Source organism: Loxodonta africana, chromosome 13 (assembly GCF_030014295.1).
Source record: "Loxodonta africana isolate mLoxAfr1 chromosome 13, mLoxAfr1.hap2, whole genome shotgun sequence".
Classification (NCBI taxonomy): domain Eukaryota; kingdom Metazoa; phylum Chordata; class Mammalia; order Proboscidea; family Elephantidae; genus Loxodonta; species Loxodonta africana.
This window is the reverse complement of record NC_087354.1, coordinates 9,887,034-9,909,595: the sequence shown is the minus strand read 5'-3', so window position 1 is coordinate 9,909,595 and position 22,562 is coordinate 9,887,034. Positions and strand designations below refer to the sequence as shown.

The following is a 22,562-nucleotide window of genomic DNA, read 5'->3' as shown; positions in this document are numbered from 1 at the left end:
GTGGACTCGAACCGTCAACCTTTCAGTTAGCAGCTGAGCGCATTAACCATTTGCACCATCCAGGGACTCCTTGTTGTACCTTAGGTTTATATTTTCCTAAATAAATATTTGACAATGCCCAGGTCATCCAATGAAATATTCCAAAGTTTAACACTTCCCCAAATATAGTGGAAGTATTTGTGCCTTGCTACTGTGTAATTAAGGAGCCTGGTGGTGCAACAGTTAAGCCCTTGGCTGCTAAACAAAAGGTTGATTGTGTGAGCCCACCTGGTGGCTCCATCGGAGAAAGCCCTGGTGATCTGTTCCTATAAAGATTATAACCTAGAAAACCTTATGGGGAAGTTCTCCTCTGCCACGTGGGGTCGCTGTGAGTTGAAAATGGACTTGACCGCACCCAGCAACAACAACTGTGTAACTGATGAAGAGCATAGCTGTGGAATGAAGCAGCCATGCTCATGAGCATGGGTGTGCAGTTGGTGGGAAGCCTGTGGTCTGGCCAGGCCTCTGAGATCCAGCACTGCGTCATGACTGGACAGCCCTGGGCGGGGGCAGGAGGTGAGGGAAAGTGGTCCCGCCCCCTCCTCTTTTCACCTCAGGGTCACTGGGGCCACCCTGTGCCAGGAGCCTACTGGGATGTCAGGGCAGGAACCACAGCAGGAGGAATCCCTCTCCTTTCAAGAGTTGAATCCACCACTTCAGCAAAGGTGGACAGAGCAAGGGCTGCTCAGTGCGAGTCACCCTCCCCCATGGTGAGTACTGTCTTTATCACACTAGTGATGATTCCTACTGAACTTGAACATAATTTCAAAGTTAGGTGCAAGTAATCTGAAAAGTAGGTGGACAGATGGCACAGAGCCTATACATCTTTCTTTCAAACTGTCATTAGTTGTCAAGGTCTCACCTGACATTGCATATTATTATTATTTTGCATGTGTACAAACTTCTTCTCTAGGGTATGGAGAGAGAGAACTGTGAGTAGCTGCAGGGGGCTCACATGTTCCTTGGTGTCATGCTTGGCCGGTGACTGGGTCATGCTTGAATTGGCAGGAGCTGAGAGCCATGTGGCAGGGAACAGTTTTCCCCGGCTTTGCATCCTCAGCATGAGAATTTTTACATTCTAACAAGGGCTTGCGTATGTGAGCAAAATGGCATACTGGGACAGAGCTTGGCTGAGACAATCCTTATCATAATTGTGATGGCACACTGTGAGCTCATGTCACCTTCACAGTAGTCCTGTAAGTTGGGGGCTATTCTTATCCTCATTTTAGCACAGAGAAGACTGGACTGTGGAGAGTGGTGCAGCAGTGAGAAAGGAGCTGCAACCTGAGGACCTGCTGTGGCAGATACTGCTAAGAATCAGGCCCATTCAAGTGGTAGAACCCAGAAAACTGGGCTATGGGAGGAAGTGGGATGAGGTAGGGGTGGTGATGAAGACAGAGGGTCTGATCTAAACTATGTATAGAAAGCCAGGAGGACCACGTGTTCCCACCACTACCATGCACAGCTAACCCGCATAAAAGTCTGGAGGTTTGTTCTTTGGGAAATTGAAGTGGGGTAGCTCTGGACTCATGGGCCTCAGGGAAAGCACAGGGCAAGGGTAGGGTTCCAGACTGAAAAGGTGTTGGGGTATGTGGTGCGATGGATCACTTTTGTGTGGCCTTTCTCACCATGGTCTTGTAACTCCCACCCAAGTGATTGGATGGGACTGTGCAGATAGGGTAATCGTGGCCTACCAGGGAGATTGGTCAACTTTGCCATTCCACTGGGCTTGAAATGAGCCATCCCAGAGGTGGAAAAGAAATTATCTCACCACCACAAAGAAAGAATAACCGGGAATGAAGTGCGTCCTTTAGACCTGGGATCCCTGCCCTGAGACCCTCCTAGACCCAGGAGACAGGGAGAGAGCCATAACACTGAAGACTGCAAGACAATGAGAAGCAGTGGCTGAGAAACAGCAGCGCAGAAGCAGGAGAACCAGGAGACTGGCAAGAGATAGCAGGAGATGGCATGGTGGATTTCCCAGCCCACGGAGTGAGAAAGCTGAATGCCTTTGTGCAGGAGGCTTCCTGGTGGAGTAGGGTGCTCCAGGCACTTGGAAGAGCTAGGCTTCTGAGTTTCTTCAGGCTGAGGCTTACTGGCAAAGTGGGGTAGCTTGGGGTACTTAGTGGCAGAACTAAAAGAGCTTTTTAACACTTGCCTGAGCAGGGCAGTAGCCAAAGGCCAGAGAGGCATGCCTGTGGCATGGCTGGGAAGAGGCTGTCCTGATGAAAGAACTGTATCCTGAGTGTTCCTGAACCTGAATTGTAACTGCTACTTCCCTATAATAAGCCCTATTATCATAAGTATTGTCTGTGAGTTCTGTGTGGTGATTGCAATGAATTATCAAACCCAGCAGAGAAGTAGAGAGTACCATCGGGGGGGACCGTTGATGTCAGAATTGGTAAAGGTTGCTGAGAGAGGAGGCATATCTGACCTCTGCCTCATGGGAATCAGCCCTGGGGCTGTTGATCTTGATTCTCCTTCCCCCTGCTCAAGTTAGAGGAGGTTAGACACCACCCCCACACCATTTTTGTGGGGTATAAGAAGAAAGACTTCACACTGAATGAAGAGACATCCACAATCCCTCCCCTGCTCTACTCCCTAGAGAAGAGACCTAAAAATGCTTACATATAGGGCCATCCTACAAAGAAATCTGCCTCACTCACCAGTCTAAAGCCTGCCTCTCTCTGCCTGCACACACATAACAAGTCTTCAAAGAGCTTGTTAGTGCAGCACTCTTGGATATGAACAGCTTGCCAAGGATCACAGAACGTGCATATGAGTGAAGGTGCCAACATGAAGCAAAACAAACAACAGAAAAAAAGGTACTCAGAGGAATCAGAGAGAAGGGATCAGAAGATAAGCTTAAAACTAAGCTCCTATCATTAATGTTCTCAGGAAGATGAGAGATAATATTGCATCCAAGAAGCAAGGTCAGTATGCTATCAGAAAGACATAATCAAAGCACAAGAAAGAAGAAATCTAATAGCTGCAATAGAAGGTAGAGTCAAGGAAATCTCTAGAAAACAGAACAAAAAGACAAAGAGATTGACAGAGAGAAAAGACAATTAGAGGGCCAAATGACCCAACGTCTAATTAATTGGACTGATGAAAGGAAAGAACAGAGAAAAAGGGGAAGACATTTTCAAAGGAATAACAAGAAAATTTCCAGCTGAAGGATGGGAGCCTCCAAATGGAAAGAGCTTGTCAAGTGCCAGCATAACAGGTTTTTAAAATTCCACACCACATATCGCTATGAAATTTGAAACTACCAGAGATAAAGAGAAAATCTTACAAACTAAGAGTGAGAGGGAGCAACACATACAATGTTTTAAGGATTAGAATGACATTAGACTTTACAACAGCAGCACTGAAAGACAGAAGACAATGGAACAATGCCTTCTAAATTTTGATGGAAAATTATTTTTGAACTAAATCTCTATATCCAGCCAATTTATCATTCAAGTGTGAGGTAGAATAAAAGTATTCCTAGGCATGTAACATCTCTAAAATTTTATTTTCTGTGCATCCTTTCTCAAGAGATATGAGATGATGTCCTCCACTAAAACAAGCAAGTAAACCAAGACAGAAGAAGACCTGGGGTGTGGAAAGCAGGGAACCTAGCTCAGCAGAGAGGCCAAGAGAAGTCCCAAGGTAACAGTTTGTACCATGGACCCAGACAGCAGCTCTTTAGACCTGAGCAGGAAGACAGAAGGCCCCAGGAAGGAGGCCTCCAACGAAGGGGGAGCTATCTGATTTTTAGAGCAGTTGAGGCAATTGTTGGTAAGTGTTTGACAAAAATATGGAAGCATTTGAGAAAAGTTAGCCCTAAGAACATTGAAATCTAAGTGAACAATAAAAGGAGGCATTTACTCCCAGTGGGGGAGGGGAGCAGATTATGAGAAAGAGAAAACCAAAACCAAACCAAACCCAGTGCCGTCGAGTTGATTCCGACTCATGAGAAAGGGAACGTATTTATAATAACTATTTGGTTCTACAGTAATCAATATTTCCTATTTATGGTAATGTAAACACTACTAATTTAACCAAAAATTAAAATATAAAGATATGTTAGGATGATGGATGTATTAATTTCCTAGGCTGCTGTAATGAAATGCCACAAAGTAGATGGCTTTAAACAACAGAAATTGGTTGTCTCATAGTTTTGGAGGCTGGGAGTCCAATTCAGGGTGTCAGCAGAGCCATGCTCTCTCCAAAGACTCCAGGAGAAGATCCTTTCTTGCCTCGCCCAGCTTCTGGCGGCCCCAGGCGTTTCTTGGCTTATAGACACATCTTCACATGGCTCTTTCCTCTCTCTTGCTCTCTCTGTGTCTGTTCTCTCTCTCTCTTTTTTTTTTTTTTTATAAGAACACCACATATATTGTCTTAGAATTCATCCTACTCAAGTATGACCTCATGTGAAATTAACTGACAGCATCTTCAAAGACCTTATTTATTTCCAAATAAGATCATGTTTACAGGCACCAAGTGTTAGGACTTCGATATATCTTTTGGAGGGACACAACTCAATCCATAACAATGGGTGAGGGGGAAAGTGGGAGCATAGTGGAATACCAGTGTCAAATCCTCCACTATTATAATAGAAAGTTAACAAATAATGTCAAACCGTAATAAATAAAAAAACAGGCCTGTATCGTTAGTTGTTCAGAGACAAATAAGATTGAAACTGGTGCCCCTGGAGAGTGGATAGGGTGAGACTGATGGGCAGAGAATGGCTGCATTTCACTGAGAACCTACACTATTTGGATTTTCATTACCTGCGTGAATTAATTTTCTAAAATAAAAAAAAAAAGTAATTGGAAAAGGACAAGGCAGCTTCTCCCCTTGCCCACTGTTGTAGCTTAGTGTGCTGCAGAGCAGAAAGTGAGGGCCAGAGTGGGAGTGGTCAGCAGCACTGGGGAGTCTGAGTATTTTCCAAATGGGAGTCTCACCCAGTTGCAAAGTCCCAGTTGGGTGGGTGTCCTGGAGGCATAAATCCTAGGCCTGAGAAATCACTGGGAGCCCTTTCCCCTTCTGCAGGAAGTCTTGTGAATTTACAACAGTTGGGTTTGTTGGTGGGAAGTGGCCTCAAAAGAAACCCAGCCACTGGTGCTGGTGATGGAGGATCTTGACAGTACTAAGACAGGGAAGGTCCTTAGACAGTGTGGAGAGAACAAATTTGGCTCCCTAGTGGTGGGATTAGAAAGGTGGAGATTAGAGAAGGCTGGATAAGCTCCCCTGTTTTAGTCTCCTGGAGCTGCTGTAACAAAGTTCCACAGGCTGGTTGGCTTTAAAGAACAGAACTTTATTGTCTCATAGTTCTGGAGGCTAGAAGTCCAAATCAGACTATTCGCCATGTTAATTCCTTCAGAGGACTCTGAGAGAGAAGCTGGTCTGTGCCTCTTTCCCAGTTTCTGGTGGCTCTTGGAGTTCCCTGGCATCCCTGGCTTGCAGCTGCCACTGCCCCTGACATCACATGGCCATCCTTCCTCTGTTTAACCCTATCTCTGTGTCTGTTCTCTTTTATAAGACACCACTCAGATAGGATCCATACTACTCTGGTATAAACTCATGTTAACTGATAACGGTTTTATAGATCCTATTTCCAAACAAGGTCACATTCCCAAGTATCAGGGGTTAGGACTTCAGCATATCTTTTGGGAGATGTAATTGGATTCACAAACTCTCCCCTCACCCCAGGAAATGAGGCTGAACCAATGTGGGGCCAACTGAGGCCAAGTTTCCATCTCAGGCCAGGGGTCAGAACTGTGAGGTTGCCTGGTTTCTGTGATTATCTCGCCCCCTGGTCCCTTGCCATTTGCTCCCTCTGGTCTGTGCTAGCCCCTGTTTATGGCCAGCAGAGGGCTGGTCTTCAGTGGGTGAGGACCAGAGGCATGGGAAGAAGAAAGGAGGGTGGACGACTGGAAGTGGGTTTGAGGGAGCTGAGTACTCGGTCTTGACTCAGCAGAGCCAGGGGGCAGAGATGCAGTTGGGTGGTAAGAAATTATCCCAAACCTAACTGCTTAAAGGAAACTCTGGTGGCGTAGTGGGTAAGAGCTATGGCTACTAACCAAAAGGTTGGCAGTTCGAATCTACCACGTGCTCCTTGGGAACTCTCTGGAGCAGTTCTACTCTGTCCTATAGGGTGGCTATGAGTTGGAATCGACTCAATGGTTTGGTTTGGTTTTTTGGTTAGCTGCTAAAAATGATTAACACGCATTACCTTACACAGTTTCTGAGGGTCAGAAATCTGGGAGTGGCTTAGCTGGTTGTTCTGTCTCAAAGACTCTCATAAAGTGCAGTCAAGGTGTTAGTTAGCCAGGGCAGTAGTCTCTGCAGATGCAACTGGGCTGGAGGATCTGCTTTCAAGCTCACTCATGTGGTTGTTGGCAGGAGGCTTCAGCTCCTCCCACATGGGCATCTCCTGTGGCTGTGCACATCACGGCTTCCCCCAAAGCAACGTATCTGAGGGCAGAGAGAAAGAATGGAACAACCAACAAGGAAGCTGCAGTGTCTTTTATGATGTTACCTCGGAAGTGTCATATTATCACTTCTGCTGCATCCTATTGGTCCCTGGTATGAAGTGGGTGGGAGGAGGATACGAAGGGTGCAAATACCAGGAGGTCACTTTGGAAACTGGACCCCACAGGCGTAACGACTCCTTGATATAGTGAGGCTGCTGAGCGCCTGCTCTCTGGTAGACTCTGTGCTGCGGGCTGTGGTTGTGATTGGGTTTTGAATGGGACAGCTGCCCTCAAGAAACTTAGGCTTTTGGTGGAATTTCAGTTCTCTCCCTACCTCACCTCTCAGCCTAATTTCAATAGTAGAATCACTGGCTCACAACAGCTTCACTTTTTTAGTCTTACCTTATTCATTTTTTTTTATTCATGCCTCCTTACTCAAGTCTCAGGACATCTTTTTGCTGTAAGTTGGGCGTGTCTTATTAATCCAATTTGATGGCTAAGAACACTGAAGTGCAGAGATAGGCCCCTGTCTTAGTTATCTAGTCCTGCTATAACTCAAATTCCACAAGTGAATGGCTTTAACAAGGAGAAATCTATTCTCTCATGGTCCAGGAGGCTAGAAGTCCGATTTCAGGGTGCCAGGTCCAGGAGAAGGCTTTCTCTGTCTGTCTTTTCTGGAGGAAAGTCCTTATCATCAATCTTCCTCTGGTCTAGGAGCTTCTCAGTGCAGGGACCCTGGGTCTAAAGGACACATTCTGCTCCTGGCAGTACTTTCTTGTTGGTCTGAGGTCCCCATGTCTCTCTGCTTGCTTCTTTCTTCTGTATCTCAAAAGAGATTGACTTAAAACACAACCTAATCTTAGATTGAATCCTGTTTTATTAACATAACTGCTGCTAATCCCACCTCATTAACATCATAGGGGTAGGATTCATAACACATAGGAAAATCACATCAGATGACAAAATGGTGGACAATCACACAACTTTGGGAATCACGGCCTAGCCAAGTTGAGACACATTTTGGGGGAGGGAAGGGATACAATTCAATCTATAACAGCCTCATATTAGATTTGTGGACATGTAGCACATGGTGGGTGAACTGTGAAAAGAAGTGAGGCTTTGGGTCCCTGGGCACTGACACCACCTTGGGCAGTGGCTTTCCCACCATCCTTGCATTTCACAGATGCTACCTGTTCTAGGCACCTGGGACATGACCCTAAACAGACCAGCCACAATCCCTTCCTGTGGAGCTTATGGTCTGGGGAAGGAGGCTTACATGAGTCTAAACCCCTTGCTGTAGAGTTGATTCCAACTCATGACAACCCTATAGGACAGAGTAGAACTGCTCCATAGGGGCTTCCAAGCAACAACTAGTAGATATGAACTGCCCACCTTTTGTTTAGAAGCTCAGCTCTTAACCACTCTGCCACCAGGGCTCTGACATTAGTCCAAGGACCTCACAAATAAATGCATAATTACAAACAGAAAGCACTAATATGAAACAAAAGTACAGGGTGAGCTAAGAGCGGCTGATGGGGACTTGGCTTCGGGCCCAGGAATCACCTCTGAGGAGGGGGGAAGGTGCAGGAGGAGTGTCAGGAGGCTTGTTCCTGCTTCTCACTGGGGTCAGAGAACAAAAGATGGCAGAACCTCTCATTTATGTTCAGGCTAATATTAGCTTGAGAGACATGTGAATAATTTACTGTTTCTCACAAATGTTAATGTTTAAGGGTAAAGAGTAAAAGATTGAGTCCCAGATGAAAAAATAAAGACAAACTCCAATGATGTATTCGTGCAGCAGGCAAGGTGTCTTCTTATAGGAACAGCAGAATCTCCCAGAAACAAGCGTCTAATTATAGTAGGGCCATCTGTGGCACTAAAATAAGGACGATTATCAACACTATCTTTCAGGTTTTTCAGTAAGTCAGAACAATTTGCTAAAAATAATCTGTACTGTATCCGCAACGCCCCCAAACAATGTGCGTTTCCAGTCCCCGAGGCCTCCCGCTCCCCCAGCCCAGATGCTCACGGGGTTGCGCTAATCCCTGTTGGCACCCTGTTCTTTCATTGGCTCCTTTTCATCCTGAACTTTGTCACTGGGGTAGTGGAGGAGCAGGTGGAGCGAAAGCCAAGACTGGAATTCCGGCCAGCTCTCGAGGGCCAGGTGACACCAGAGTGGGCAGGAGACCTTGGTCGAAAAGAGCTGGTGCCTCTCCCAGGAGCCTCCCAGAGTTTCAGGACCACGGCTGAGTCCTCAGATGCTGGAATCCAACCTGGCCCAGGAGGCCAACTGATACCCCACAGTGCTTAAGAGGCTAAGGTACATAAATCAGACAACAGTTCGTGGGGGGTGTTCTATGGGGAGGTCTCTTCTAGGACTGAGCACTCAGGATCCCCATCCGGGTCCGCCTTCCTGGGGCCAGAATTGCAGTGAAGTCTGAAGGGCCACAAAGAGGCTCTGTGAGTGTGGGGACTGAGCTCAGAAAGGCAGGTGGGGCATTCCGGACATTGCACTGTTGGCCTGCACAGATCCTTTTTGTGAAGTAGGAGTAAAGGTTTCTCTTGGGGACCTCATGTACCCTAGGAACCTGGTCAGGAGCGCAGGGTATGCTCTGGGCTTCAGAACCCACGTGCCTCCTTACAGGCAGCCTTTGAGTAGTGCACAACCAGCACAACTGTTCATGGTGCCCTGCACCTGCCAGGGCATAAGAATTCATCTACACCCCTACAGCCCTGAGGGCTTCTCTGAGCCAGGAGGGCCCCTGCTCAGATTCGGGAGCCATTTTCCCTGAATGGGCAGGATGAACACAGCCAACGCTGCCCTTTGGTTTTCCCGAGAGGCTGGGCAGTGATGAGTTTGTGTTGGTTTGTATGTTTTTAGGCTACTGTCTTCGTCATCTAGTGCTGCTGTAACAGAAGAACCACAGTGGATGGTTTTAACAAAGAGAAATTTATTCTTTCATGGCGTTGTAGGTTACAAGTCCAAATTCAGGGTGTCGGCTCCAGAAGAAGGTTTTCTCTCTCTGTCGACTCTGGAGGAAGGTCCTTGTCATCAGTCTTCCCTTGGTCTGGGAGCATCTCAGCACAGGAACCTCAGGTCCAAAGGATGTACTCTGCTCCCAGTGCTGCTATCTTGGTGGTATGAGGCTCCCAACTCTCTGCTCACTTCCCTTTCCTTTTATCTCTTGAGAGATAAAAGGTGGTGCGGGCCACACCTCAGGGAAACTCCCTTTACATTGGATCAGGGCTGTGACCCGGTAAAGGTGTTACAATCCCACCCTAATCCTCTTTAATGTGAAATTACAATCACAAAATGGAGGACAACACAGAATACTAGGAATCATGGCCTAACCGAGTTAGCACACACATTTTAGGGGGGGACATGATTCAATCCATGACAGCTAGTGATTTTCAGACTCTGTCCTGGGACTCTCTTGGGGTTCCAGGAGGAGGTTGAGGCTGACCGGGGTGGGGAACAGGCTGTGCAAAGAGGGTTCTGGGTCCCCCACCCCTGCTTCAACCAGAAGAATTTTTTTTTTTTTAACTTACTTGTTGGACTGCTATGTAAAATTTACTTGGCAAAAGGATTCCACAGAAACACTGCCCACATATGGTAACACCCAAAATGTTCATCATGATATAGGGACTAAGATAACAGCCAGAGAAAATTAGTCTGAATTACGAAGTGATGTCCTCTCGACTTCCATCTGCCCATGGTGAGCTAGCTTATTCAGACAAACCTTCCTGCTGAAAACAACTAAAAACATGGGAGAAATATAAAGAATGTTTTCTTAAAAGCATCAAACAGCAGACAAGATAATGGAGTGGTGCAGGCCAAATCCTGGCAAACGTTCATTGAGAAAGGTGAGCGGTAAATGCCACTTTTGGCCTCCAGGGGCAGAGCCAATGCTGGGGGCTGCCTGAGTGGGGAGCAGAGTGGAGGCACTTTCCACCCTGAAGGTCAATGCCCTTGGGGCAAAAGTGGGCAGCTGGCTTGTGCATCTGTAAGGGGTGTCTGCACCAGGTGTTTCAACCAGAGGTGACTGAATACAGGGAAGTGGGTACTCAGGTGTTAGATGCTGAACGATAACAGCCGATGAGGAGTTTTCTACCCAGGGAAAAGATCTTTTGAGAATGAGGGTGAAATAAAGATGTTTTCAGATAAACGAAGACCAAGAGAGGTCATTGCCACCTGACTCTTACTGAAGGGAGTTCTGAAAGATGTATTTCAGGGAGAAGAAAAGTGATCTCAGATGAAGGTCAGAAGAAGGAATGAAGAACAAAGAAAGTACTTATAACAGTAAATAAAAGCGACCGTTGATTGTATTGCTGTTTTGTTAGTTGCACTGGAGTTGGCTCCAACTCATGGTGACCCCGGGCCCAACAGAAGGAAACGCTGCCCGGTCCCGAGCCGACTTCATGTTCAATCTGTCACGGTGGCTGCCGTGTATTTTGAGTGCCTTTTTTCTGAACTAGGAGGCTCATCTTCCAGCCCTGTATCAATGTTCTGTGTGATTAATAGGTTTTCACTGGATAATTTTTGGAAATAGATTGCCAGGTGTTTCTTCCTAGTGTGTCTTAGTTGGTAGCTCTGCTGAAACTTGTCCACTATGGGTGAACCTTCTGGTATTTGAAATACTAGTGGCATAGCTTCCAGCATCACAGCAACATGCAAGCCACCACAGTATAACAAATTGCCAGACAGGTGTGGAGAAAGCAGTATTAATAGTGGAGTTAAGAGAAATAAAATAAAATGAAAGTGCTAAACCAGAAAACATAGGTCAAGTACAAGTTAAATGGAGTCAAGTGCCCTAAGTCCCTTGTAATATCCAGGTGAAGTAAAGATATTGATTGAATTCAGATTTTTAGATATTAAGAATAAAAATCCACCACTGTCAAATAGATTCTGACTCGTAGCGACCCCATAGGCTTTCCAAGGCTGTAAATCTTTACAAAAGCAGACTGCCACATCTTTCTCCCGCAGTGGTTTTGAACCACTGACCTTTCGATTAGCAGTCAAGTGCTTTAACTACTGTGCCACCAGAGCTTCCGTCAGGTATTAAGAATACATGGTGTAATCTCTAGGGTAGCCATTAAAAGATTGGAGTGCGGGTATGGAGATGGGATAAAAGGCATTCTAAGTCAAGGGAGAAAAGATGGTGAAACAAAGAAACAAAAGGCAGACTAATAGAAAGCATAAACGAAGATGGTAGATTAAAACCCAAGTACCTCAACAGGTATTTTATATACACATGGTCTAAGTGTTGAAAGACAAGATTGTCAAACTAGATTTTAAAAATACAGCTACATGGTTTTTACGAGAGACATTACTAGAATACAAGGTTACACAACAGTTGAGAGTGAAAGGTTGGAAAACAGTATACAGATTCAGAGAAAGTGATGTCATTATAGTGATATCAGACTGAAGGGTATTTGGGCCAAAAAGTATTATTAGAGACAAAAAGTGTCACTTAGTAATTGTGATGGTTAATTTTGTGTGTCAACTTGGCTAGGCTATGGTATCCAGTTGTTTGGTCAAATACTAGTCTAGATGTTTCTATGAAGGTATTCACATGTGATTGCCCTTAAGTAAGGCTGATTACCCTTCACCATGTGGGTGGGCCTCATTCAATCAGTTGAAGGCCTTAAGAATAAAAATTGAGATTTCCCAGGGAGAAGGATTCTGCCTCAAGACTATAACATAACTATCCTGCTAGAGTTTCCAACCTGCCCCTGGCCTCTGATTTCAAATACAAGATTGATAATATCACAGTCAGCGCTCCCTAGAGAAACAAAACCAGTGAACTATGTCTTAATAGATAGGTAGATACCAAAACACAAAACAAACCCTTTGCCATCGAGTCAATTCCAACTCATAGCAACTCAATAGGACAGAGTAGAGCTGCCCCATAGGGTTTCCAAGGAGTGGCTGGTGGATTCAAACTGCTGATGTTTTGGTTAGCAGCTGAGTTCTTAACCACTACACCACCAGGGCTCCAGAATGGATAGACAGATTAGATAGGCAGACAGACAGACAGATAGATAGATTAGGTAGATAGGTAGATAGGTGGGTAGGTAGGTAGGTAGATGATGGATAGATGATAGATGGATGGATGGATGGATGGATGCATGGATGGATGCATGGATGGATGCATGGATGGATGGATGGATGGATGGATGCATGGATGGATGGATGCATGGATGGATGGATGCATGGATGGATGGATGGATGGATGGATGGATGGATGGATGGATGGATGGATGGATGGATGGTTGGATGGGTGAGTGGATGGATGGGTGGGGGGTGGGGGGGTGGGGGGTAGATAGGTAGATGATAGATAGACGGACGGACAGACAGATAGATAGATAGATGTATATCTATAGATAGATACATATATAGATATGTGTATATGTATATCTATATACAGACATGTACCCTGGAGAGAGAGAAAGAGTTCCTGGGTGGCAGTGTGTTCAGCTGCTAACAGAAAGGTTGGAGGTTCGAGTCCTCTTGTGACAAAGGCTAGTGATCTACTTCTGAAAAAGCAGCCCTTGTGGAGGCAGGGCCAAGATGGCAGAGTAGTCAGACACTTCTGGTGGTCCCTCTTACAACAAAGACCTGAAAAAACAAGGGAATCAATTATATACATGACAAGATAGGAGCCCTGAATGTCAAAGGCAAGGTTAGGAAATCGGACTGAGTGGAAGGGGGAGGGAGAGATGGTTCAGAAGCAGTGAGGAGTTGCTGGACCTGACTTGGCAAGAACCAGTGCCCTGCAGGCCCTATCCCCTAGCGCGACCACGTGGGCAAGGGCTGGCGGTAGCATTTGGGACACAGTTTCCTCAGTGAGAGAGAGCAAGTAAGCAGCACAGAGTCTATTCATGCCTCCAGAATTAGCGAAGAACAGTGCTCTCGGCAAAGGTTAACAGTTGCATCTAATTTACCGTGCAAAAGAACTCTTTCGAAAGAACTCTCTCCCATTTATCTGATCCCTCTTCCCTATGCTGCAGCCCCTGAGCTGGCTTCAGTGGTGGTCTCTTTCCCTGGGCCTGAGATAGGTCCAGCTGAGCTCCCTGAGCCATTCTTCTGGCCTTGAAAAAGGAACAAATTAATAAAATGGGGAAAAAGTAGTCTGCTGGCTCCCCTAAGCTGGGAACTCAGGGCAGAAGGGGCCACTTTACCTGGGCACAAACACAAGTGGTCCATGAACTTTGAATACCTTTCACCCCTACATGGACCTGTGTGAACCCATTCAGCAGCTTAGGCCTTTGTTGGTTCAGTGCAAGGGTATATGTGCCTGAGGTCTGATTTCAACTGTTTCAGCTGTGTGGTGGAGAGGTGGGTTTTTGATGCTTGACACTGCTCTACCTATTAAGCAGGGACCTCACCTACCCACATCATGGACTGAGGACTGGTGGCTCCACCCAGGCCACTTAGCTACCCACGACAGGGGTCCAAGAATAAGTGCTGCCTCCTAGTCCTTACAGCCAAAAGGCTTCGGTGCCCATGGTCCAGCTGCAGAGCCCACCCACCTGTGCTCTCTAGGAAACAGGGACGCACTTTCCTCACAGACACTTGGGGTATGGTTGTCAGCCCCCTGCCTTGCTCCGAGCGTGACCCCCTGCTGCAACCAGATACCTGTGCCTACTCCAATCACCTGTGCTCCTCTAAGACTGTAGGTGAGAGCCTATACCATACACTTGGAGACCAACTACTTGGACACCCGAGCTGAATCCATACAAGAAAAGTGAATGGACTCCTGGGCTCATATACCTGGTAGCAGCTCTAGCCATCTGGTGACAGGAAGCTAGAGCTTCAAAGGTGCCAGTGATCGAATTAGCTCACTCAAGCAACCTATTTGGGCATATCAAAACAAAACAAAGCAAGAAGCTAGGACACAGTAAGCAAACACAAAATAAATTAATATAATAACTTATAGATGGCTCGGAAACAACAGACAATATTAAATCACATAAAGAAGCAGACCATGATTGCTTCAACAAACTCCAAAAACAAAGAATCAAGGAATCTTCCAGATGAAGATATATTCCTGGCATTACCAAAGGTAGAATACAAAAGGTTAATATACAGAACTCTTCAAGAGATCAGGAAGGAGATGAGGCAAAATGCAGAACAAACCAAGGCACACACAGATAAAGCAGTTGAGGAAATTAAGAAGGTTATTCAACAGCATAATGACAAATTTAATAGGCTGCAAGAAACCATAGAGAGACAGAATACAGAAATTCAGAAGATTAACAGTAAAATTTCAGAATTAGACAACTCAATAGAAAGTCAGAAAAGGATTGCGGAAATGAAAAAGCAACCCTTGAAAACCCTATGGAGTACAGTTCTACTCTGACACACATGGGGTAGCCGTGAATTGGAATTGATTCAGTGGCAACTGGAGAAAAGTATATATAGAGAACTTTACTTCAGGGAATTGACTCACATGATTGTGGGGCACTGGCAAGTCCAAGATCTGTAGGTCAGGTGACAGGCTGGACACTCCTGCATGCTTGCATCCCAAAATCCATAGGTCAGGCAATGAGAAGCATGAACAGTAAGAGAGTTTTCGGCAAATGTTTATTTATAGTCTGGAGGCACTCTAGGGAAACTCCCTTTTTCTCCTAAAGATTTCAACTGATTGATTGAGGCCCACCCACATTATGGAGGCTAATCTGCTTTATTTTAGGCCAACTGATTTAATCACAGTAACTACTTTATAGGAGTCCCTGTGTGTTGCAAACAGTTAAGCACTCAACTACTAACTGAAAGATTGGTGATTTAAACCCACGCAGAGGTGCCTTGGAAAACAGGCCTGGTGATCTGCCTCCAAAAGGTCACAAGCCTTGAAAACCCTAAAGAGCAGTTCAGTACCCGTGGGGTCTCCATGATTCGACAGCAATTCACAACAAAAACTACAATTATTTTATGTCAGCAACTAGACTATTGTTTGACCAAATGACTGGGCACCGTCGACTAGCCAAGTTGACACACAAAATTGATCATTTCCTGCCTATAGGTTTTGGACTTGTCACCCCTCATAGTCAAATAAGTCCTTAAAATCAATCTCTCTCTCTGTATGTGTTTGTATATGTATTTGTATACATATATGTACATGTTTATATTTCTACGGCTGACCCTAATACGATAATGATAAAAGAGTCTATCAAAATTCAGGATCGGCCATGCATGGCCCCACTATGGTTACTAGTCTATTCATGAATCCATTGTCCAAGCTCTCAGGTGGCTAAGGGCAGGGGAGGGCTGACATCTATTGGCCAAGTTACCTTGTCCACTGGATGTTCAACTCCTCTCCATGTGGATACAAAGATCCTTACCTTCCAGCCCACTCCCATAAGGCCATCAATATGACTTTTCCCCAGAACTCTTTGTGTTATTCCAATCTACACTTTTAGGCTCCTGACCAAACAGCCAAGCCATTCACCACTGCTCACGAATTTCTGTATATCCCTATACCAGGCACATCCCTGGACACACACAGTGGATGACCAGGAACACTGCCTGATGCTCTGCCCAGTAGGAAGATTTCCCCTCACTGCTGCCTTTCAGAGCCACCCCTGAGCGAGGCTGCAATGCAGTTGCCATCCGTGTTGTCCTGCCCTGACATACAGAGCTGATCCACCACCCATCACCTTTCTATGATCCATTATGGACCAAGCTTGGGTTTTTCCTTCTTTGTCATTAGGTCACAGGGAAATCCCATGAGGCATTTGCTGAGAGATCACAGAGGTATCAGTGTACAGAGGTAGATGACACGGGGTATGGATCACCTGCTTGTGGTTTGTCTAGCCCAAGCACCAAAGCTGCCTGCCCCCACAGTCTGCCTCTCACCCATCCCGTTCTTGCTCTGGGAGCCACTCAAAACTGGCCCAAACTAGCAATATTCTGTACCAACTAGAAGATGTGTCAGAGTAGTTCCCAAGCATGGAACATACTGCCTCCAAAACTTAAAGAAACATACTAAGCATTGTAGTTTTTTCTTAGAGGTATGAGATACAAAATACAGTAATTTGTCCTTTATTTAGAGGGGTAACCCAGCCTGCCTTAGGCCACTGGATCCCTAAAAACTTCACAAATGTGGCAGTTCCCTGAAACTTTGTAAAGTTTATCTCCTACTCTCAAATTCCTTCTCTTCAGATCCAAGAAACATGTTATCAACACAGGAGATCAATGTGCAGCTCTGCAGAAAGTTCACACAGTCCAGTTCTCATCCTTCAGGCTATATTAGAACAGAGCTGGAGAATCAACACAGCCATGGGGCAAAAGCCTGAAGGTTTATTTTTGTCTAGCAGGTATGAACGCAAGCTGCTTCTGATCTTCCTGATGGGTGTGGAAAAGATGACACTCACCAAATCCATAGCCACATACCATGTAGTGAATTAAATGGGAGTATGATGGGGACCACCACCCTAGCACGTTTAAGTCGTTGAGGGTGGCACTTCTCTTTGATATTCCTCACTCCCCATCCCCTGGGTATAATATTGTTTTTGATTTGCCATCTTGATTGGAGGGGAAAATTCAGGGGCTTCCACTTAGACTTCTACAATAGCTCCTACTCTACAGGTTAAGGAACAAATTTTTGGCTTCTGCTTACTGCTAAATCCATTGTGATTGTACGTTAAAGAACCCAGGACACAACTATAAAACACTGCTGAAAGAGACTAAAGAAGACTTAAATAAATGGAAAGATGTTCCATGCTCATGGATTAGCTAAGATTAAAAAAAAAAAAAAAACAGAAAATAACGAATGTTGGAGACGTTATGGGGAAACTAGAACCCTTATTCACAGTTGGTAGCAATGCAAAATGGTAGCCATGGTGGAAAACAGTGTGGCAGTTCCTCCAAAAACTAAAACTAGAACTACCATATGGCCCAGCAAGTCTATTCCTTGCTATATACTCGAAAGACTTGAAAGTAGAGACTCAAACAGAGACTTTTACATCTGTGTTCATTGCAGCACTATTCACGATAGCCAAGAGGTAGAAACAACCTAAATGCCTGTCAGCAGATGAATGGATAAGCAAAATGTGGTACATACATATATACAATGGAATACTACTCAGCCAGTAAGAAAAACAGAGTCTTGATACATGCTGCGATATATATGGAGCTTGAAGACATTGTTGCTGTTGTTATGTGCTGTTGAGTCAGTTCCCACTCAAACCAAGCCTATTTACAATACAGCAAAACACTGCCCAGTCCTGCACCATCCTCAAAATTATTGTTATGCTTGAGACCATTGTTGCAGCCACTGTGTCAATCCATCTCGTTGAGGGTCTTCTTCTTTTTTGAAGACCCTCTATTTTACCAACCATGATATCCTTCTCCAGGGACAGATCCCTCCTGATTACATGTCCAACATATGTGAGACACTGTCTCGCCATCCTTGCTTCTAAGGAGCATTCTGGCTGTACTTCTTCTAAGACAGATTTGTTCGTTCTTTTGGCAGTCCATGGTATATTCAATATTCTTTGCCAACACCATAATTCAAAGATGCCAATTCTTCTTCCGTCTTCCTTATTCATTGTCCAGCTTTCCCATGCATATAAAAATTGAAAACACCTTGGCTTGGGTCATTGTTTCATGGAACGTCCCAGTTAATTGGCCTAACAACATGTTTAGTGCTCCTCTTCTACCTACTGGTTTGTTACCTAGTGTCTGGGGTCTTTAAAGCTCTGAAGAAACCATCTGAGGCATGACAATTTGTCTCTATTTGCCTGGAATAACAGAGGAACAAGGAAAGTCAGGAATAGAGGAGGACATAGAATGTGTGGCTATTTGCCTCCGTGAACAACTGCCCCCTTTGCGCTGAGACCAGGAGAACTGTATGATGACCAGCTACAACAATTACTGAATATTTTGATCAAAGATTCTGTGGGAGAATCCTGATCAAAAGTGGGCAAAATGCAGAACAATTTCAAATTCTCATGGAATCCAGTCTTTTTGTAGTCATGGAGGTGGATGAATCCCCATAGAACTATTGCCCTGAGATAATCTTTGAACCTTAAACCAAAACCATCCCTGGAAGTCATCTTAAAACTGAACAATAATAATAAAAAAAAAAGTTTAGCTTAACTAGTAAAAAAGAAGTCTGCCTTGAGCATTATGCTGTTTTAAGATCTATTGGGATCAAATTGACAAAAGCAACTCAAAAGATTAGATGGGAACCTTAGGGGTCAATGACTGTATGTTAATGGGAAGGAACAACTCAGAAAAGGAGGGAGAGAATGGTTACACAACTCGAAGAATGTAATCAATGCCACTGAATTGTACATGTAGAAACATGAACTGGTGTATGTTTTTACTGTGCATATTGTCAACAGCATCAACAACAAAATAAAATAAACTAGAAAAAAAAAGAACCCGGCACACAACCACTGTGTGGGTCCATGGACCCAGAGACAGAGCTGTGAGACAGTCCTGACCCAGGACTCCATTTGTTACCTGATTCCCAGGTGCCCCTATTCTAACAGGAGGAACAAGATAGCCTTTTAAATATCAGCAAAAGCTCAGAACTGATCCAACAACCCTTGAAACTTTGGTTATTCCTTTTGCCAGTGTGTGGCTACACAGGCAAAATTTCATAGATCCTTTTGGAGAAGAGCTGGGAGCGGTAGTCACGGCTGCAGACACTTGCGGTGTTGTCGCAGGTTCTTTCTTATGGAGCTCAGCATCTCCCTCTAGCCAATGGGTTCTGTGTCTGAAAACCAGCTCAGATTTGGAAAATGGGCAAAGGACTATGACTTTCCACTGAGCACTCACTGACTATGGTCTTCTGCAAATCTGTTCTTGCCTCTTTCAGTTTTGTGTATTAAGCAGTATCCTAACTGGTTGCCTATCTATTTTGCCCTCGGAGCACCTTGTTCTATTGGCCATCTCCACTGCATATATCTCTGAGAATTTAAATGCCTGCCGGCTTCTTCTCATGTGACCTTGCAGTCCAGTTATGATAGTTACACCCACAGTGCAGAAGCAAGGACTGTAGTTCAGTGCTGCTACCTGACCCCTGCTAGTCCAAGATTCTCTCATCCCCGCTGCTGTGAAGGAGCCAGGTTTTATGAAAGCATCTCCTTCCATCAGTCCTGATCTGTAGAGGACAGCCACCATTGAGCTTCTCAATGATGCTAGTGCTTCCCTCACCTGCGAATTTCTTGTCATCTTGGTGAACAGAATGTCCTCCAGTGCTCCTAAGGAACTGAGTCGGGTGTGGGTTTTCCAGTCTTATGGACAAGACCAATTCTTCTGACCCCTTCCTGCACAGTTTGCCCTGGAAGTCCTGGCATCTCTTCTCCATTCAAAGTGGGCCATTGCTTCCCTCCAAGTGTCCAGGATTGATCCTAGAAAGCATACCAGGGCCCTTTTCAGGGTGTTGGATTCTGTGCACTTGGGTTAGCCTTGAGACTGTCAGCCTGGAGGTAAAGGAAGGAGGCACAGAACACGGCCCTGGCCTGGCACACGACACATAGCCAGCAACTCAGGGCTGGTGCAGACAGGCAGATATACAGGACTCTCTGTATCTGTGATGAAACAAGTTTCTTTACATGGCCTTTTGCTCTGGTTCTTCAGAAAAACAGCTTGAGAGATTTTCCCCTAATCCCTGAAGAGTTAACTTTGCCCCAGTTTTCTGTTACAGACGGTTTGTTACTTTTTTTTCTTTTTCATTATATTTAAATGAAGGTTTACAGAGCAAATTAGTTTCTCATTAAACAACTAATACACATATTGTTTTGTGACATTAGTTGCCAACGCCACGACATGTCAACACTCTCCCGTTTCGACCTTGGGTTCCCCATTACCAGCTTTCCTGTCCCCTCCTGCCTTCTCGTCCTTGACCCTGGGCGGGTGTGCTCATTCGGTCTCGTTTCGTTTTGTGGGCCTGTCTGATATTTGGCTGAAGGATGAACCTCAGGAGTGACGTTAGTACTGAGTTAAAAGGGAGTCGGGGAGCCATACTCTCAGGTTTCTCAAGTCTCTGTCACACAAGTAAGTCTGTTTTGTGTGTGTGTGTGTGTGTGTGTGTGTGTGTGTGTGTATTAGAATTTTGTTCTACATTTTTCTCCAGTTCTGTCCGGGACCCTCTATTGTGATCCCTGTCAGAGGAGTCGGCACCATCTAGTTGTGTGAAACTCAGTCTGGTGGAGGCTGTGGTAGTTGTGGCCCATTAGTCCTTTGGACTAATCTTTCCCTGGTGTCCTTGGTTTTCTTCATTCTCTCTTGCTCCAGATGGGGTGAGACCAGTGGAGTATCTTAGATGGCTGCTCACAAGCTCTTAAGACGCCAGACGCTACTCACTAAAGTAGGATACAGAACATTTTCTTTATAAACTATGTTGTGCCAGTGGAGCTAGGTGTTTCCGGAGACCATGGTCCTCACAGCCCTCAGCCCAGCAGTTGGGTCCCTCAGGGAGTTTGGATGTGTCTGTGGAGCTTCCATGACCTTGCCTTGGTCAAGTTGTGGTGGTTTCCCCAGTATTGTGTCCTGTCTTACCCTTCACCAAAGTTACTACTTATCTATGGTTTATTTAGTGTTTTCCCTCCCACCTCTCCCCTCCTTCATAACCATCAAAGATTGTTTCTTTTTGTGTGTAAACCTTATCATGAGTTTTTATAGTAGTGGTCTCATATAGTATTTATCCTTTTGTGATTGACTTATTTCACTCAGCATAATGCCTTCCAGATTCATCCATGTTGTGAGATGTTTCCCAGATTAATCATTGCTCTTTTTCACTGCATAGCATTCCATTTTGTATATGTACCCTAGTTTGTTTATCCACTCCTCTATTGACGGGAACTTAGGTTGTTTCCATCTTTTTGCTAGTATGAATAATGCTACAATGAACATGGGTGTGCACACGTCTATTCGTGTGACAGCTCTTATTTCTCCAGGATATATTCCTAGGAGTGGGATTGCTGGATTGTATGGTATTTCTATTTCTAGATTTTTAAGGAAGTGATGTATTGTTTTTCTAGAATGTTTGTACCATTTTGCATTCCCACCAGCAGTGCGTAGGAGTTCCAGTCTTCCCACACCTTCTCCATTTCTTATTTTCTGTTTTTCTGATACATGCCTGTAATGTTGGAGTGAGATGGTATCTCATTTTGGTTTTGACTTGCATTTCTGTAACGGCTAATGATCTTGAGCATTTCCTCACGTGTCTGTTAGCTGCCCGAATGTCTTCTTGGTGAAGTATCTGTCCATATCATTTGCCCATTTTTTAAATGGATTATTTGTCTTTTTGTTGTAGAGGTATTGGATTTTCCTGCACATCTTAGAGATTAGACTTTCATTGGATTTGTCATAGCCAAAAAATTTTCCTAGTCTGTAGGTTCTCTTTTTACTCATTTGGTAAAGTCTTTTGATGAGCATAAGTGCTTAATTTTTAGAAGATCCCAGTTATCTAGCTTATGCTCTGATGTTTGTGTATTGTTAGTTATGGTTTTTATCCTGTTTATGCCATGCATTAGGACACCTAGAATCGACCCTATTTTTTCTTCTCTGATCTTTATTGTTTTGGGTTTTATATTTAGGTCTTTGATCCATTTTGAATTAGTTTTTTGTGTAGAGTGTGAGGTATAGGTCCTGTTTCATTTTTTGCAGGGGGACATCCAATATTGCCAGCACCATTTGTTAAAAAGACTGTCTTTCGCCCTATTTGGTGGACTTTGGGCCCTTGGCAAAGATCAGTTGACTGTAGGTGGATGGATTTGTATCTGAGTTCTCAATTCTGTTCCATTGGTGAATGTGCTGCCCTTGTACCATTACCAGGCTGTTTTTGCCTACTGTGGCTGTATAATAGGTTCTGAGGTCAGGTAGTGTGAGTCCTCCTCCTTTATTCTTCTTCAATAGTGCTTTACTTATCTGGGGCCTAATCCCTTTCCATATAGAGTTAATGATTAGTTTTTCCATCTAGTTAAAAAATGCTATTGGTATTTGGATGGAGATTGTATTGTATTTGTAGATTGTTTTGAGCAGAAATGACATTTTCACAATGTTGAGTCTACCTATCCATGAGCATAGTATGTTTTGCCATT

The 22,562-nt window shown here is 44.7% G+C and overlaps 1 long non-coding RNA gene across 3 annotated transcripts in view; it reads left to right on the top strand.

Annotated features, from left to right (window-relative positions):
* The window catches only part of LOC111747854 (uncharacterized), a 94,476-nt gene that overhangs the window by 28,562 nt on the left and 43,352 nt on the right, over positions 1 to 22,562 (top strand). For 2 of the 3 annotated variants that reach the window (XR_010323744.1, XR_002783802.2), the window contains exons 5-6: positions 597 to 749; positions 3,580 to 4,383. This is a non-coding gene — a long non-coding RNA (uncharacterized LOC111747854). Of the gene's footprint in view, positions 1 to 596; positions 750 to 3,579; positions 4,384 to 22,562 lie in introns of those variants that run through there. The other variant, XR_010323743.1, reaches the window with a different exon arrangement.